At 43.8% G+C, this 16,440-nt stretch overlaps 1 long non-coding RNA gene across 1 annotated transcript in view; it reads right to left on the reverse strand.

The window, feature by feature from the left end:
• Nucleotides 1–462: 462 nt before the first annotated feature.
• The window catches only part of LOC137504230 (uncharacterized), a 46,376-nt gene continuing 30,398 nt past the window's right edge, over nt 463–16,440 (reverse strand). Inside the window, exon 3 of the long non-coding RNA XR_011019448.1 lies at nt 463–790. This is a non-coding gene — a long non-coding RNA (uncharacterized lncRNA). The remainder of the gene's footprint in view (nt 791–16,440) is intronic.

Genomic DNA, 16,440 nt, shown 5'->3' on the forward strand with positions numbered 1-16,440 from the left:
CACATGGACATGCAATACAATAATTTATGCTTGGAAAAAAATATATCTGTTTTCCCTTTTGATGTTGCATGTATATAAGCTGTCTGTACCACCAGCTTGCAAACTAACAGGATGTAAACCTGATGAAGGCTGCAAGGCCGAAAGCTTGTTTATTCTTATCCATTTGAAGTTAGCCAATAAATGGTGTCATCCTGATTTAAAACTTCTTGTCAATACAATAAATAACTCTCTATGTTAAGCAAGTTATTAAATCTCTAATCTCATACTTTTTTTACGATTCGCATTGTAAAATACTTTTGTTCGCTCTGCAAATATATACACTTTTCCACAACTAAATATGCCCCTAATCCTAGGGTCGCTTTCTAGCCATGTCTTAGTTTTTTTAATTGTAAATTCTGATTTCGCCAACATAGATTTTAAGTTATTTGCTTTTCTGGCCGTCATATAAAGTCTTTCCCCCACTATTTTCTTTATTTTTTAATCCAGCCTCATTATATGTCAGTGTTTTTGTAATAATTCTTGGAGGTTGTACCAATGAGAGCCATATGTCGTCACAAATCTTAGTGGATTTTTGTCATCACCTGTTTCTTCAATGTCTGTTCTCTAGGAGTTGACCTCAACCTGTCCCTTTCCTGTTCTACCAAATCAGTGGGGTAGCCTCTGGCTTCCAGCCTCTTTTTCAAATCTTCAGCCTCAATCTCGAAGTCCGCATCAACAGTGCAATTTCTGCGCAACTTGGTGTAATTGACCTCTCGGTATTGCGCGTTTCTGGCACATAAGATGATGACTCCTAAAGTGAAGCAGTGTATTTATTTATTGTATTTATAAAGCGCCAACATATTACGCAGCGCTGGACATTAGTTTAGGTTACAGACAATATTTAGGGGTGACATACAGCAAAATGACAATACAGGAATACAAGAAAGACCAGATCATGCAGCACAGTATGAGTACAAGGTAATGCTTAGTCAGTCACTGGATGGGAGCATGGAGATTAGGCAAGTTAGGTACACTCAGATGCATAGCATGGGTTCACAGTAATGGAGGTGCATGATCAGGTAGGACACAAAAGAAGGAGGACCCTGCCCAAAGGCTTACAATCTAGAGGGAGAGGTAAGGACACAAAAGGTAGGGGACCAGAGTTTAGCTGTGGGTTTATTCCCTGCTGTTGGCTACCTATAAGTTCTAACACACTGTAGGATCTGACTGAGGTCTGAGTGCTCACACGTTAGTATTCGCAACGGCAGACAACCGGCAACTGCCAAACAAGTACTATATATACTTACGGCGCTCCGCAGTGCCGCCTCAGCCACTCAGCCAATCAGAAGTCCAGCTGGGATCAGCTGATCGGCCTGATCAGCTGATACCCCTCCTGCTGGCATAAAGGTCCTGACTTCTGGCGCGCGCGCGTAGCTCTCCATCTGTGTGCACTAGAAGGCCCAGGCAAACTAGACACATGTTGCTGCGCGGAAACCGCCGGCCTGAACGAGGAGACAGCCGCCCTGCCGCTTGACCGCGCGGCAGCATCTCCGCTATTCATTACAGTTGACTTCACAAAAAGTGGCCTTCTCCTTTGTCAGGATTCCCAACGCTCTTCCCTCTTTCACCAAATTGTTCACCTTTTGTTTAATCATCATGAAGGGATTTTCGTCTAGGTGTTGATAAGTCAGTTTGTCACCAAGCAACCGGAGACATTCTTTTTCATAATAGTCTGCAGAAAGGATTACAACGTTGCTTCCTTTGTCACTATTCCGTATCACAATATCTTCTCTATCTTTTAATCTAATTAGAGCTTCCCTTTCCCCCTCAGTCAAATTGTCACTATTTTGTTGGGGAATCCAATTCATTTTATGTAGGTCTCGAACTAGGTCCCTAAATGCTTTCAGTTTATAGTTCAGTGAAGGCATATATTTTGATTTTTTCCTAACCTTTGTTGGGATAGGGTTCATTAGTTCAGGGCCTATTTCTCACATCTCACTTCCTCCTCCCCCATCCCAAAGGCTTTCCAAATCACGTAATGTTGCTCTATCACTTACCTCAATTTGTGTCACCTCGCTGTTTTCCAAATTCTCTGAAACGGACTCTGCTCCTCCCTCAAACATGAGCTGAAATGCCACACATCTGAGAAAGAAGCACAAATCACGGTATAACTGAAACTCATCTCCACCACAGACTGGGGCAAATGACAAACCCTTCCCCAGCAGGGATCAACAAGTATCATTCAAGTCCATCCCAGCTAGGTTAATCACATTGTTATTATCTTCATTATTTATTTAGCGAATTTTCCTGTCTGGGCTCTCGTCTTCCTGTCTATTTCCTTCCCCTTCTCCTTGTCTTTGTTGTTCTGTGTCTGCTTTTTCATCTTCAAAATACCTTTTCTGTTGTTTTCCTCCTCCTTCTCTTCTTCCTCGTCTACCTCTACCTCCTCGTCCGTGTCTGCAAGCTCTCTTTCTGTATCTGGTTCTAAAAAATCCACACCCTTTTCCGTTTTTATCCTCACTAAGTTTAACTACTTCTGAATTTCGACTCAACGCTCTACTCCTTGATCTACTTCCTGGTCTACCTTTCTTACAGTCATAAAACTCACCTTCATGACTTCATGTCCTCTTGAAATTTTTGTTGCTTCTCTTTTTTAATTTTTGACTGATTCCTCTCTATCTCCAGTTTTAGTTGTTTATTTAGTGTCATGATCGCTGCTGCAGCAGGTATTGCTGGAAATAGTAGTGCTGCAGCTCAGGCAGTTCTGATCTCTTTCCATGCAAGCTGCATAGCTTTGTCTGTCTTTCCCTGCTGTCAGCTTGTGACTGATTATCATTCACCTGTGTGGGAATCTGCATGTCTGCTCCCATTGGATGACCTCAGTATAAAGATCTGCTTCCTGCAGGACTCCTCGGGTTTTCATAGCTTCAGTTTAAGCCTGTCTTGCTGTCGCTTCAGCCCCCGATCGTGTTTCTTGTTCTAAAGATACTTTGCTGGTCTTTGCATCATATATTGGTTCATTGCCAATATATATGCATACCAGCACGTTTATTATTTTCCTTGTATTCGTGTTACGTTGATACATCAGTGTCGCTGATGTATACGTACACGAACTGTTTATATCCTGTGTGCAGTTAGTCAGCTTTTCAGCACGTTTTGGTAGTTTGCGCGTATTCGTGATCACCCGTGCTGAGTAAGTTACCCTGCTCCTGGTTCTGTTTGTGGATTGCGTTCATCTCTGCGAAGAGCTAACGAATCCTTCTGAATCCTGTTCTGTTACCGTTTGTGGATTGCGTTCATCTCTGCAAAGAGATAACGAATCCTTCTGAATCCTGTTCTGTTACCGTTTGTGGATTGCGTTCATCTCTGCGAAGAGATAGCGAATCCTTCTGAGTCCTGTTCCCTGTATTACTCCTGTCCTAGTCAGAGTTCCTGCTTATGTCATATATCGGTTCATTGCCAATATATACATATGTTAGTCAGACGTTACAAATAGTTTCATTGATAGCTGTAATTGTAATACGCTAGGAAAACATACTTATTGTATATTTATCTGTGTTACGTTCATCTATCTCGATCCTGCTATTTCCTGACTATCCTGTCCTGTCTTTGTGAGGCACGCCATCGCTGCAAACGCATTGGCTGCCTCATTCCAGTCTGTCTTGTTTTGGACGCTTGCTGTCACTAAGTAGCGGCTAGCTAGCAAGCGTTCATTCTGTCTACCTGTCCTGATCTCCTCAGTTCTGGTTTATGCGCTCAGCGCTACTTTGCGCTGAGACGTTATAGCGAAAGTATTGTTTGTGGCTGTCGGATCTGCACTGGCTCTGTGCGCCACAATCTCCTATTGGAGTCAGTCCTCCCCTCCACTATACTAGGGATAGCCTGTTTCCTTGTGCTAGTGTGTGTACCTCCTCCATGTCAGCTCATGCGTTGCATGCTGACTGTGGAGAATACACCACCAAGCCTTACATTTAGTTTTTCAAATTTCGGGTGGGATTGTAAAGGATCTAAATTCTTCTTACTAATTTCTAAGGCAATTTTAAGTTCATCTAATTGGTTCTTTTCTTCATCTACTATTGATTTTATGATATAGATACACCTCGCAATACAACCCTCTTTCCATATTTTCATGAATCGCGGATTTTGTAGGCGTTCTGCAGGAATAATACGATCCCTTAAGCCCCTGGGACTACCTTTTCCTTTATATACAGTAAATCTCCAAAGTGGCAATATCCCATTTCCTTCTCAACGATTTCATCATAATTTTCTTATGTTCTCTAATTAGGGGTTCTATATCCCTTATTTCATCTTCCCTGGAATCTACCACAGTTTCATCTTTAAAACCTGTCTCAATATCTTTTTCTAATTCAACTGTCAGAGTATAAGCCATCTTTTCAACTTTGATAAATCAGCCCTTATTCCTACCAAAAAGGTGTACGTATGAAGTATAGGGAGTATGTAACTTACTAAATGACCGCAATGTCGACAATAATGTTCCTGTGAATCAGGAATAAACCAGTGTCCTTCCCACAAAAAGCATTAGCAGTAATATAGTGTAAACGTGGGCGGCCACATATATCATAATTTGCACAACCCAATTAGGGGAGCGTACACCAGAAAATAATTTTAATTATTGTGTATAAATGACTCTGGTGACTCTGCCTGTGATTATCAAAAATTCAGTCAATCAGTTTAATACCCCCCACACAATATAAAACTATAAAAATGTAAAATCATACCAGGGTAGGAAGGAGCGCTCCTTCAATTGTGGTGGGCCTACACTTGATCCAATTTCATTGGTGGCCAAGACAGTTTGCATAGGCGAGAGCTGGGCGACGGTACTTGACCAATTACCTGATATGGATCAGTGGACAATTAAAGGAGCGCTCCTTCCTACCCTGGTATGATTTTAAATGGTTTTATATTGTGTGGGGGGTATTAAACTGATTGACCGAATTTTTGTACGACTATAAAAATTGTATTTTTTGATAAGCACAGGCAGAGTCACCAGAGTCATTTATACACAATTCTTTTATCACTTCTCATGTTCATCCAATGTGTATTTCTTGCCCCAACTTCAGAGCTGAAGGTCAGTTCTTCCATATACGGTACTTGTGAGCTCCCTTTAGGCGTATGTATGAACTCAGTGCTCAGTGCAGTGTTTGGGTGCTGGATTTTAGCTGCAAAACTCATTCCTATCTGAAATCACAGTTGTACAATGATGCTTACCTCTGTGGTTTTGGCAACTCTCCTGCTCATATTGCTTTTTAGTCGGCTTTCTACCCAGCCTCTATGTAGATTTTTAAGGTACTGATATATCATTTTGTTTGTTTAAAGGTATTAAATATATTGTATATATTGGTATGTAACCCCCCCCCCCCCCCCCCCAGGTTAGGCCCAGAAAAAAACTGGTCGCTGTTTAAAACGTCTATAGGACCCCGCTGCACTAGTTCACTTATGTTTCCGTCTCTGTAGCTTAAGATAAAAGAAGGTTCTGCTAACCACCCAGCACTTTCTAATGACCGCGGCACCTATTATAATATTTATTATAATATTTACTGAAGTTTTAGTAAAGGGGCACTACAGCAAAAAAGTGTAACATTTAAAATATGTGCAAACATATATAAATAAGAAGTACATTTTTTCCAGGGTAAAATGAGCCATAAATTACTTTGTCCTATGTTGCTGTCACTTACAGTAGGTAGTAGAAATCTGACAGAAGTGACAGGTTTTGGACTAGTCCATCTCTTCCTAGGGGTTTTTCAGGGATATATTTATTTTCAAAAGCACTTAATGAATGGCAGTTGCTCTGTCCAACTGCCAAAGAACTGTGTAGGGAGCAGGGAAGCTGGCCAGCATCATTGTTTAAATCCTTTTTCGGGAATATCTTTATAAAGAATAAAAGCCTTGCTGAGAGTCCCCTTACAAGTAGCAAAAGTTGTACAAAGCAACCAAATGATTGGCTCAAATTGGACCTGTAACAGCCACAAACTGTGGGTAAGGGCGGGTTTCCATTTGCAAAGTGATGCGAGTGTGGCTACGCAGCCGCATCGCTTCCGCCGCCGGCCGCATCACTTCCGCATCTCCGATGCGGAAGTGTATAGAGGAGATGGGACACAGCTGCGGGCGGATGCGGCCGTGCGAAAATCTGCAGCATGCTGCAGATTATCGGATCGCACCGCACCGCTCCGCACACCATGCACGCAGTGGAAACTGTTCCACTGGCGTGCATGCGTTTCAGCACACCTGCGGTGCAATGCGGCTATGTTGCCGCATCGCACCGCTCCTAGTGGAAACGATCCCTAATGGTTTACAGAAAGTGTGAGGGAGCTGCATTCAGGTATGCTAATAGCCCCACTTATCCATAATACAAGTGCCACCTGACCTAGACTTACAACCGGGCATTAATATTTTACACTTCTCATAAATGAAACAAGGATGCCAGATTTCAGTGTACCGGTACCTAACTTTTTAATCTAGAACACAGGTGTCAAACTCCAGGCCTGGAGGGCCAGATCCATGCCTGAGAAATGGAGAAATGTGTTCTACCTGATGGAACACACCATTCCTGATTCAGACCCATCAATTAATTTGAACTGTATCAAAAATGTGTGAAGACCTCGGCCCTCGAAGGACCGGTTTGATATCCCTGATCTAGAACAATGCATATTTATCTGTCAATTTACCTTATCAAACAAGATTCCCTCCAGAAAATCCTGTTTCCTTCATTGGCTAGAGATGGTCTGCTGCTGCTACAATTAAATAAACATGTTTCTTTAGATTTGGGGGGGCTGCAGAGATGTTTAAACAAGGCTATCCACAGAGCTAACTCCAAATGGGACTACTGACAGGCCCTTTCAGGTTGTGGGCTTCAGCTATGACACTGCCATGCACTGGCACCCACATCAAACAGTTCCCTATGATACTTCATAATCCGAGCCTCTGCTATGTTACTAGTGAGCACAGTACCAAACCTAGCACTCCTCACTGATATTTTTAGGGTACCAGCTTCAGCTGAATTGAGTTGTGGCACTTAGGCCTGAACGATTTTAGGAAAAAATTGAACTGTGCTATTTCTGTCCAAAATTGCGATTTTCGATTCACTAATCAAGCTTTGTTCCCCCTCTGTCCCCCTGTCTCTCTTTGTGCCCCCTTTGGGTCTCTCTCTGTGCTCCCTATGGATCTCTCGGTGCCCCCTCTGTGTCTCTCTCTCTGTGCCGCCTCTGGGTCTCTCTCTGTGCCCCTATGGAGCTCTCGGTGCCTCCTCTGTGTCTCTCTCTCTGTGCCGCCTCTGTGTCTATCTCTGTGCCCCCTCTGGGTCTCTCTCTGTGCCCCCCCCCTGGCCCTGGGTCTCTCTCTGTCCCCCAAGCTGCGGCAGTACTGGTCATCCCTTCCAGCATGAGTCCAGCAATGCCAGTCTATCCACTTCGCCTCCTGCAGGCTCTAACGCACGGCATACTTCCTGTGTGTGATGTAACATACAGGTTCCATGCCGTGCTCAAGAGCTGGCAGACGGTGAGAGAGCATGGACAGCGTTGGACTTGTGCTGGAAAGGTATGTCCAACACTGCTGATGCTGCAGGCCTCACGTGCCAGGACTTGGTGGGAGTTTGAAGCCGCTTCTTCAAACTTCACCCACACGGAAATGACGTCATCGTGGAAGTAGGCGTATTGACGGTTCTGAAATCATGATTGCAGTGCTCGCGATTTTGGTTTAGAATCGAGAAATCGTTCAGGCCTAATGGAACTCTCATCAAATGCCCCCTCCCCCTCATGATACTTTCATGATGCCAGCGTCAACCTCCACTATAATACTAATGACCAGTGACCACAATACCAATCCCCATACAAAAATGTACAAACTTCAGCAATTATATAGCAGAAGCTTGTACCAAATCCCTATGAAACCCGCTTTGGTTATAGTTGTCACTGGAACATCATAGCAGACCATGATTTATGTAGGCCAGTAGCTGTGTTCAGCATATGACCAGTCTTCTCTGGCCATTCTCTTGAATTCTGATTTAGAGGTGAAAAAAGTAAGCTTTTGGCTAACAAGCCTTCTTCAGACTTTGTTCCTGTATACTGACAAGATGTAAGAACACACAGCAAACAACATCTGAAGAAGGCTTATTAGCCGAAAGCTTACAGTACTTTTTCTTTACCTCCAAGTTAGCCAACAAATGGTATCATCCTGATTAAAAAATTATTGCTTTTATTGATGGCTAATATGGTACAATACTCTACTGCTTCAATTCGATATGAGTGGGGAACCCTTTTCTCCATCATTGGTCACCCTGCATCACATGACGCAGAGAATCTGAAAGAGGGAGGTATAAAACAACTGGCTCCATTGCTGCTACATGCATTACGCAGTGCGTTTTTCAGTCCTTCAATAGACTGAAGATTTCCTGGGAAACTGCGAAGAAATCAAAAGGCATGCTTATGTCAAATAATGAATTGGCTTCTAAGGTTCTATTTACAAAAATGGACAGAAGAAATGAACTGCGTCATTCGCCTCTTCTGTGCACTGACTCCACTGCTCACAATTCTGAAGAGTGGTTACAGTGCAATTAAAATGTCACAGCTCTTTTTTTCTCCAGAATAGCCCACCCACATCACTGAATGCAGTTGAGCTATTTCTAAGCCTGCAAAGTCTCTTCCCTGCCTAAAAACAGTTCTTCACTGACTTCCCCACTCTGAAGCCAGGCAGTGGGAGAAAGCTTCGCTCAACATTGCTGCTGGCTTCTCAGGAGACAGACACTGTTATTTGTCTCTACTTATAAAGTGCTAACTTTCTAATGCATTAAAACTGCTTTTCATTTGAATTCACATCATAATCTATAGTTGTTCTATACATTTTATCCTCAAACACACATTCTGTCGTCTGCAGGGTCAAGTGCAGTACAGATGTTTCGCTTGCTATGGAGGGGGAGAAGGGATGCCTTGTGGCGCATAACCTATCTGGGGGGAGGAGGGATGCCTTGTCGTACATGGAGGGATGCCTTGTGGCACATAACCTGTCTAGTAGGAGGAGGGATGCCTTGTGGCACATAACCTGTCTAGGGGGAGGAGGGATGCCGTGTGGTGCACAACAAAGTGGCTTCTGGTGGGCAGGGTGAGGAGAAAAAAAATGCACTTGGGAGTCGGTTGTACATTGGGGTCCCTAAAGATCTGGCATAGCAGATCTTCAGGTGATATTGGAGGGCTCCTGTACACACACTAGATTCTCGTCTGACACAATCCGTAACAGCCTACACAGCAAAACTGAATCCAGTATGTACAACTAGCTTGAGTATAGTTCACAACAAACTGCAAAGCACTTATGATGGCACTTATAAGCACCAAACCCACAAAGTGTGCCAAAACTGCAGAGTACTTAGTTAAAGCAAATCTGTAGTAACAAAAAAACAAAGACACACAATTACAAGGCTCTGGATCCTCGTTCCAGCGCTGTCCCCCCATTCGAATCTGTCGCCTCCAGCAGCCCTTGCGCAGTACAGAGCCGCCCATCTTTGAAAGTACTCAGGGACTTGAGTACATGCCACATGGGTGACAGCGCTGGAACAAGGGAACCAAGCAAGGACAGGGAGGCTCTATAAGATCCAGAACCCTCCCTCTCCTCCCAAGTAAGTACACACTTTTTTTTTATGTTAACTCATGGTGAACTACAACTACTAGAATTTTTTGAAAGGGACAAAAAAGATCCTAAAAGCCTCCTTACGAAAAAAAAAAAAAAAAACACCTATGATAAATATAAATTGGCTTTCTTAAAACAGAAGTTATGTGCAATTATTCAGCTCTATGAGAGCAAGGAGGAACTCCCATGATGCATCACTACTATACTACTAAATAAATGTATGAACCTGAAAATACAAATACACACCCAGATCCACTGGTTTACAGTATGTCTATAGCCTTTTATTTCACTAAGCCATTCTTATGACTCTACAGTAGCTTCTTAATTGTACACAACCATACTAATGCAGACAGTTGTTTCTGGAACATTATCCTTTTAGGGGGGGTTGGGTTATTTTGTTGTCCTTTACAAATTCCTAATGGGAAATAAGAATTTTGCATAGCATGGTAAAGTATAAGCAAGTAAGTCATACAAAGCCATATTAACCCATGCCTTGCACTGATGAAGCCAAATTTAGCCAGAAACAGCTGTCTGCAGGTTGGATTAGTATGGCTGTGTACAATTAAAAAGCTATAGGCCCACTGTGAACTGGTAGATCTGAATGTGTGACATGCAGGAAGATTTGCATATTCACTCAGTGATGCATTATGGAAATTCCTTCTTCCTCGCATAGAGCTGAATCAGTGTAAATACCTTCTTCTTTAAAAGATACCCGAGGTAACCAGAGCTGTGGGGAAATGAGGCAATACAGTGGTGTGGGCATGGGAGCAGACATCGCTGCATCTTTCCCCTGCCAAACACTCTGTGAGCCGGTAAGTTTCTCCGTTAGTAGCTGCAATTAGATCTAATCAGCAGTTTTTGAGCCTGTAGTAGTATGGCTGCAATAACGCAGATCTTTAAGTTCTCATTGACCTGGAAACCTGATTCCCCAACACTGTGCATGCGCCACTATACTACTTCTGAGGCAGAACCGCCGACTAGATCCAGTCACAGCCACTAACAGAAGGGATTACCGACACATGGATTGTTTTGGCAGGGGACAGACACATCAGTAAGTATCTCCTTCCATGCCTACACCACTGTATGGCCTGAGTTTCTGCTCTTTTGTTTGTCTCGGGTTCCCTTTAAAAGGTAAACTTTTGCAAAAATGGAGTGAACGTAAGCTATAAAGCTATATCAATAGTCTGCACCTGATGCAAGTGTTTCATCTTGCTGCATTAGAGTTTACAGTGGCAGCATGTTTATACTGTGTTTACACTTACAGCATGCAGTCAGAGTAGGAGGAAAAGCAAGAGGAGAGCGAGCGAGGTGAAGAGGTCATCATTGTGGAAAAGCAGCTTGTTGTGCTGTGTGAGGAGTCTGACAGTGAGTGAGGAGGGGGAGGCAGGAGAGCAGCAGTGTTTCATTTGACTTGCTCAGCAGAAGGGACTAGGTGGCACTGCTGTCCTGACTGAGAAGGAATGGAGGATGTCCAACTGGCTGAGGGTGAGCAGTTTGTTTGTCACAGACTCGCAGCCGGCCTGCTAGTGTTATTGTGTTGAGCTGCAGCATGGCATGTCTCAAGTTCTTGCATATGCTCCCCTGCTGACTGAGAACATTAAATAAAGCAGAGTAAATTTTTGGGTGCTGTGCAATCATTCCAAATCGAGGGGGGGGGGAGCATCCTCATACGTTTGCCTGCACTGTAAGCATATACAGTTTATGCTGCCACTGCATATAAAGCCAGAAAGAGGAGTCCAGAGTCCCAACGGTAACAACCACTGATTTTGCAAGAGCTGGATGGTTTCCTAATGAGCTTTTCCCAACATGCATGTTTCTTTGTACAAAATACCGTACATAAAAAAAATGGGTAAATCAAACTTTCCACTACAAAACTAATATTGTTTTATATTACAATGATGTTAGCGCTCAACAGGACTTGTGGTAGATAATTATAACATAAACAGCCTTCTGACTGGTTAAAATCTAACACTAGACATCCATAGATAAATGGTAACCCCGCAATATTGATTGGCCTAGTATGCAAGACCTGAATTAAAACCCCGACTTAAACCATTCTCCACAGCCTCTGGGTTGTGTTTAGAGATTGGATTGGTTCAGACCCTTATTGCAAAAAACATTAGTACATTTTGTGAAACCAGTAAAAGTCCAAGTTTAAAAGTCCCAAATTTTAAAAAAACTCTAAATTAATCAAAAAGTCCCAGGTAACTTGTTCTTAATGCTTGATATAGCAGTGGATGATATCCTTCTCCAGAAAACCTAAATATGCTCACCAGATAACCATGCCATTTGTGACAGTTGGCATACAGCGCAAGCGGCCCAGCCAGTAACCTCAATGGATCCTCCTGTGTATCTTCAGCCGTGTCCTAAACATGTGTGAGAAACAAGAGAGAGGCCTCTATGGCGTAGTATGTTTAATCTCCTCACCACAAAGTGCTCAACAGACACGTTTTCATACACCGTGACCCAACACCTTTGCTCTCCTCTTCATACAGGCACTGCAACACATAGCCTCTTACCAGATAACATGGCTGACCAGTAAGACCAGCGTAAGCGCTTTGGTGAAACCACCTTGTGTCTGTTTTTGCAGTTCCAAAACTTTCCTCAGCCCTTTAAACTTTAAACAGAGACTAGCATAGCGTAATACCGTTTTTATTCCAGTTAAAATTGATTAAAAGTGCACTCACAAGATTCGTATTAAAATGCGCATATCACAAGAAACATCCACATGGTTCAGCGTCTTCCTCTGTGGCTAACTCCGCCCGACTAGTTTCGTCAATGATGACTCATCAGGAGCAATGCTTGTGATATGCGCATTTTAATACGAATCTTGTGAGTGCACTTTTAATCAATTTTAACTGGAATAAAAACGGTATTACGCTATGCTAGTCTCTGTTTAAAGTTTAAAGGGCTGAGGAAAGTTTTGGAACTGCAAAACCAGACACAAGGTGGTTTCACCAAAGCGCTTACGCTGGTCTTACTGGTCAGCCATGTTATCTGGTAAGAGGCTATGTGTTGCAGTGCCTGTATGAAGAGGAGAGCAAAGGTGTTGGGTCATGGTGTATGAAAACGTGTCTGTTGAGCACTTTGTGGTGAGGAGATTAAACATACTACGCCATAGAGGCCTCTCTCTTGTTTCTCACACATGTTTAGGACACGGCTGAAGATACACAGGAGGATCCATTGAGGTTACTGGCTGGGCCGCTTGCGCTGTATGCCAACTGTCACAATTGGCATGGTTATCTGGTGAGCATATTTAGGTTTTCTGGAGAAGGATATCATCCGCTGCTATATCAAGCATTAAGAACAAGTTACCTGGGACTTTTTGATTAATTTAGAGTTTTTTAAAATTTGGGACTTTTAAACTTGGACTTTTACTGGTTTCACAAAATGTACTAATGTTTTTTGCAATAAGGGTCTGAACCAATCCAATCTCTAAACACAACCCAGAGGCTGTGGAGAATGGTTTAAGTCGGGGTTTTAATTCAGGTCTTGCATACTAGGCCAATCAATATTGCGGGGTTACCATTTATCTATGGATGTCTAGTGTTAGATTTTAACCAGTCAGAAGGCTGTTTATGTTATAATTATCTACCACAAGTCCTGTTGAGCGCTAACATCATTGTAATATAAAAGTTTTGATTTAGGGCTTACACTCTCTGCTGATTACAGCGCACCAGGTGGAGCAGGTATATTACTCCAAGAGGGATAACGACGTTTACAATACACCTGAGGAGCGCACTTTTCGTTTCCATAATATTTAAAACTAATATTGCATTACAGCAAACAATCTCATCTATCTACAGGACCGGATTCATACTTTATGCAACTCTAGCCAGTCATGTACTGCCCGCTAGTGCAGCAGCCCCCTAAACTATGTACAATCAGGGCCAGCATGAACGCTAGGCACCTGCCTAGAGTGCCTCTGCTCTAGCGTTGGTTGGTTCCTGCCAACCCCACAATATATCTCCAGCATCACTGAGAGTTGCTTCTGGACTGCCGCATATGTCATGGAGCCTGGGCCTGTTTTGAGGGGCTAGTGTGATAATAGGCAAGAGGCAGGATTTATGATGTGGCACGTTTTGAAGGGTAGCGTTTAAGGCACTGGGATTTTTTTAGCTATAGGCTCTTGCCTAGATAACTACCATGCAGTTCAGCCTTCAATCTGCCAGCCAAAAAGCACCTTCTGGCTGCAATGTAATGCAGCAGGGGGTGACTGTTTTGTGTCGCCCAAGAACAACAGACCGCCACTAATGTTGTATGTAATATCTGGAAAGGGCTGCCACTTAGTACTACAGTGTGCCTGGCCCGGTCACCACATCCAGTTACGAACAAGTAAAAAGGGCACCATGATAATTTGGGTGCCCGAAATGGACGCTAGTAGGATATCAATAAAATTACAGAATGTATTCAAGATAGTAAACTATCAGTAATTTTTACCGATATTTTACTATTGCCAAACCTGAACCCATTCTATGTTTCAACCTATGCCTAACCCTAATCGACCCCCTAACCTATACCTAGCCCTAACGGACCCCCCCCCACACCTATGCCTAACCCACCCCTAATCTATACCTAGCCTTAATGGACCCCCCTACCTGTGCCTAACCCTAACCCACCCCTAATCTATACCCAGCCCTAACGGACCCCCTTACCTATGCCTAACCCACCCCTAATCTATACCCCAGCCCTAACGGATCCCCCCTAGGCCCCTACCTATGCCTAACCGACCCCTAATCTATACCCAGCCCTAACAGACCCCCCTCACCTATGCCTAACCCTAACCGATCCCTAATATATACCCAGCCCTAACCGCCCCCCCCCCACCTATGCCTAACCCTAACCGTTCCCTAATCTATACCCAGCCCTAACAGACCCCCCCCCCCCACCTATGCCTAACCCTAACCGTCCCCTAATCTATACCTAGCCCTAACAGACCCCCCACACCTATGCCTAACCCTAACCGACCCCTAATCTATACCCAGCCCTAACAGACCTCTCCCCACCTATGCCTAATGCTAACCGACCCCTAATCTATACCCAGCCCTAACAGTCCTCTCCCCACCTATGCCTAATGCTAACCGACCCCTAATCTATACCTAGCCCTAACACACCCCCACCTATGCCTAACCGATCCCTAATCTATACCTAGCCCTAACAGACCCCCCACCTATGCCTAACCCTAACCGATCTCTAATCTATACCGAGCCCTAACAGACCCCCCCCCCCACCTATGCCTAACCCTAACCTACCTCTAATCTATACCCAGCCCTAACAGACCTCTCCCCACCTATGCCTAACCCTAACCGAGCCCCCCCCCCCCAACCTATGGTTAATCTGGAACTAATCTAGTTGAGGTGACCCACAGGGAAACATCATAGACCGGTTCCATTAAATCCTCTGCTCCCTGCAATAAATAGCGGCAATCTCCCGCTGCTAAAAGCAAAGTGCCCAACAAGTAAATACATACAAAGGTCACTAATTTACCCTTTGAAATATGTCATTTTAAAAACTACCCAAACCACCAACCAGCCCTGACACCCTCTATTTTATTCCGGCGCCCATATTACCACTTACAGCCGCGGATCACGGCTACCAACATAGCCCAAATTACCTTGTTCGAGTCTGTTGCCAGTGGAAACACTACAGGCAGAGGATTTGTAACTACATCCACAGACTGTATGGCTGTGCCCTTGGAGATACATATTCATGTACGTCTAGTCAGCAGTGATGGCATCGCACAGAGTAGAAGGTGCAGACATTATGCAGCACTTCAGTGCAACAGCTTATCCACCTTAACAGCTCTTAATTAGGTATAGTGCAGAAGCCGAAAAATGAGCTACATTCTTATGAGTGTATATTTTCATTAGCACTTTGCAAGTATCATAACTAAACGCAGACACCTGGAAATAATTACCTTCCTTGTAGAGCACTCTGGATGCAGAACATGAGGAATTCCTTTAACGAGACCTGATCAGCACATTACTGCAGCAGCGCATGCCCAACTATGCGTTTTACACAGAAAACCTGGAAATATAAGCCCCTGGATGGATCTTTATTAGTGAAAATAGATCACATGTCACTACAGGTGTAATCGAGGGTCTGGCACATATTTTTTTTTTTTAGACTAGGATTTATAGTTCAGATTAGCAGAGCAGGACACAGGGAAAAATATGACTTATGTCTGGAATGAATGCCTGTCTGGACTGGAGCAGTCTGTCATTTATTTTCATTTCCAGTATAAGGCTGGTTATATGTGTGAACAGTATACGGCGGCTGGTCATATGTGTGAACAGTATACGGCACATTTACATTCATGCTGGGCTGTTGTTAGCCACAACACTCACTTTTACATTCTCCCCATTGCTGCTAAGACATTACACAGTCATAACAACTTAAAACTCACCTGACACGAAAATAACCCATACATGTCAAACTTCGACATGTGAGAAAAAAATCTGGCCATCATATTTGGCCCACAAGTGGTTTCCCTACTTTGCTTATATTTGGCCCACTGTAGGCCACCAGAAAAGCTATACAGGTGGTGAAGCAATAGATCACCAGGGAAGTCACATGGAAGAGAGAGGGGGGAAAGCACTAGACACCAGGGAACTGTTTAGAGGAGTGGGGGGCACTAGATACCATGGAACTGTTTAAGGGTGCAAGGATGTATGACTGGACACCAGGGAACCGTTAAGGGGTAGGAGGGGGACAACTAGGCACTAGAGAACTGTACAGGGGAGGGAGGGGGGCACTAAACACCAGGGAACTGTATAGGGGAGAGAGGAGGGGTACTAAACACCAGGGAACTGTATAGGGGAGGGA

Source organism: Hyperolius riggenbachi, chromosome 4, assembly GCF_040937935.1.
Source record: "Hyperolius riggenbachi isolate aHypRig1 chromosome 4, aHypRig1.pri, whole genome shotgun sequence".
Lineage (NCBI taxonomy): Eukaryota > Metazoa > Chordata > Amphibia > Anura > Hyperoliidae > Hyperolius > Hyperolius riggenbachi.